Source organism: Tamandua tetradactyla, unplaced genomic scaffold (genome assembly GCF_023851605.1).
Source record: "Tamandua tetradactyla isolate mTamTet1 unplaced genomic scaffold, mTamTet1.pri scaffold_119_ctg1, whole genome shotgun sequence".
NCBI lineage: Eukaryota > Metazoa > Chordata > Mammalia > Pilosa > Myrmecophagidae > Tamandua > Tamandua tetradactyla.
In genome coordinates this window covers 214,735-218,029 of record NW_027518265.1, presented here as the reverse complement: position 1 = coordinate 218,029, position 3,295 = coordinate 214,735, and the positions used below count along the sequence as shown (strand labels likewise).

At 37.3% G+C, this 3,295-nt stretch overlaps 1 pseudogene across 1 annotated transcript; it reads right to left on the bottom strand.

The window, feature by feature from the left end:
• Positions 1 to 412: 412 nt before the first annotated feature.
• Positions 413 to 2,983, bottom strand: LOC143673089 (olfactory receptor 7A10-like; annotated as a pseudogene). The gene is made up of 3 exons (XR_013170189.1): positions 2,528 to 2,983; positions 1,135 to 2,037; positions 413 to 500 (listed from the first exon to the last, which is right to left on the bottom strand). The product of XR_013170189.1 is annotated as an olfactory receptor 7A10-like (transcript).
• Positions 2,984 to 3,295: the final 312 nt, after the last annotated feature.

Here is a 3,295-nt window from a genome sequence, read left to right as displayed (position 1 = left end):
TTTTGAATCATTTATATTTTGACCATGAGAATATAAGGAAATTTTGATGATAAGTGAAATACAGGGGTGATAGAGTAAATACAAAATTTGTTCATTCATATGAACTTTTGTATTTTTATTATATCTACAAAAAAGGCAGACAGTTTATTTAGAGGAATATAAAAAAATCACATTTGTAGTCACCACTGGAAGTTGTCAAGCAGAAGTGGGAAAATAAGCCAATAAAGAACATAGAATGCAAAACACAGTCATGCATGCCAAAATACATATACCTTCACATATGTGCACTGAGATTCCATAATTCAATGAGGACACCCACATCATGAACAATGAATCTTTCTTTAGTAAAGCAATGCATAATTGAATATTTTCCTTCACTATTTTTAAGATCATTTGTGATGAGATGGTTATATCATATCATATACTTGTAATTTTGTTTCCTTCTTGACCCTCCTTGAACTACATATATTGGGCAAACAATTTTGCCTATAGCACCTGATGCAAAGAATATCCATGATAAGCAGTGAGGACATTGTTTTGAAGCAGACAACAGGATCATAATAATAAGGATAAAATCTGATAACTTGCTGTAATAAAGACCAGTATGTGAAAGTCTGCAGTAGTAGAAAGATCTTTTGAGCTAAAGATAGATAACTAGATGATAGACACAAAAGTGAAAAACTGCAGATGTCTTTGTAGTAAACTATTATAGACTTAGATAATGTGGGTATTTTTTTCCATAGAAGTAGTAAAATTTTCCACCATTCTATCAGTAAAATGAACAAAAAAGATGCTTGTGATTATAAATGTTTTCGTGCTACTTGTAATTTGCAAGTTATTTCTCATCCAAGATTGAGGAAAACATGGAAAATATAGGAAAGTGAACAATGAGAAAAACTGTTAATATATAAGCTAGAAAGAATGCTTAATAAATGAAGTGGCTTAAGATCAAACACCTGGAAACACTTTGAAATAAATAGAAAGAGACACTTCTTAATTCCATGTTTTGATCAAACAATCATAATTGCTATTATCTGTTTATGAAAAAGCCTGAGGTCACAGGCACCTCCTCAGCTCCAGCATAAATGATGCTCTTATGGCTTCCATCCCAAGAATATTTTCAGATCCCTTATTATATCTTTATTCCTCAGACTGTACATAAAGGGGTTCAGCATGCAGGTGACCACTGTGTACATCACTGAGGCCGGTGCATTTGAGTATGTGTCATGTGTAGCAGCAGAACTAAAATAAACCCCAAGACCTGTACAATAGAATAAGAAGACCACTGAGAGGTGAGAAACACAGGTGGAAAATACTTTATACTTCCTCTGAGCTGATTAGATTGCACATATGGAGGAAACAATCTTAGAGTAAGACAAAAAGATTCCAGTGAGTGGAACCACACCCACCAGTGTGGTTACAAAATACATCATTATGTCATTGATAAAGCTGTCTGAACAGGCAGGTTGGACTATCTGATAAAGCTCGCGGAAAAAGTGGGGGATTTCCAAGGATGCACAGAAATAGAGCTGCAACACCACTAAGGTTTGCAACAAGGAATACAAGACAGTCATGATCCAGCATCCCAGAACCAGCAGGACACAGATCTGGGGGTTTATGGTGACCATATAGTGCAGGGGGTGGCAGATGACCACGAAGTAGACATAGGCCATCACAGATAGGAGGAAGTCCTCCAACCCTGCAAAAAGTAAGAAAAGGGACATCTGTGTGATGCAGGTTCCATAGGAGATGAATTTTCTCTGTGTCTGAAGATTCACCAGCATCTTTGATATGGTGGTGGAGATAAAACAGACATCAGCAAAGGACAGGTTGGAGAGGAAGAAGTACATGGGTGTGTGGAGGTGGGCATCGGTGATGGTGGCCAGGACAATGAGTAGGTTCCCGAAGATGGTGACCAGGTACGTGGACAGGAAGAGCCCAAAGAAGAAGGGCTGCAATTCTGGTGCCTCTGAAAACCGTAAAAGAAGGAATTCTGAAACTTGGGTGTTGTTTTCTGGTTCCATGTAACAGATATAGCTAGGAAGAAAGAGATAAAGAACATTACTAATTTTTATCCAAACAAGAATTGCTAGTCTAGTAGACATGCTTTAATTCCTATTTTTCATTCAGGAAGTTAATTTATATATTTTATATTTTGATCTGGTTTTTGACAATCAAATGAGGACACTTCAGTCCTGGTTCTTTACCTCATATAATAAGAAAGGATTTCCAAAACATTCTCTAAATACATGTACATGCTAGTACTGTCTATTACTCTGATATATATTTCTTCTTATGATATGTTCCTGAGACCAATACATCATTTCCATTCCTCATTTCAATGCACTGTGACTTTTACAGTATATTGTAAAATCTAAGGAAACCGAGACTATATTGGTTTTCTTCATCTGTGTGTCTTCCCAGAGGTTTCTGAATATCTGTGCATTATATAGAAATAAAATTTAAGTACATTTTTTATGTAAGTACATTATTTACATAATGTATGTAAATACATTAACTTACTTACTTTAGGAGGCAACTGGTCCAGTGATGTGTCAATTATGGACTGTGTCACATGCACCTATGATGGTCATACATAAACATTCTTAGCATCCATTATCTTTGACACTTTCCTGCAGCTTCTACCTTACTTTCCAATGCACCTGGATGTTATCTCCGAGAAGAACACCTCACTGTGAAAGTCTGAAATCCTTCCTGGGTTGTTTATAATCAAGACTGAAATGTTGCCTTCAGACCAGATAGTAGGAAGGAGTCAGGTATCCATCCCCCAGCCAGACTTAGAAACCCAAAGATAATGTCCCATTGCTAGAAGAAGAGACAGCAAACAAGGAGTTATTTACAGATTTGCTATAGATACTCATTTCTACAATTCTCTCCATCCCTCATTAGCACATTTCTCTCTGTGTCCCTATAGCCCCTGTCCTCTCTGGAACACTGCTTTTCTTCTTTTAAGCCAAATGGAAAACTGGGCTCTTTGGATATGAAACAATAAGCAGTACACCCCAAGTCACTAGCACATTCACTTGTGACTTCACCCCACAGTCATAATTCCCCTATGGGACACTGGTCAGGAGACAGTGGAAATGGAAACTGTTCACTCTCTGTTCCCAAGAGACCAGGCTGCCTCAGGTGAATCCAGGTTTATCTCTTTTGTACTTTGTGGATCCTACTCCCTTGCATAGATCTAACTTTCTGTCACCTTTCCCATCTTCTGAATTAAAGTTTTCCCTATGTCCATGTCTATGAATCTTCTTCCATATTCCCTTGGATTTTC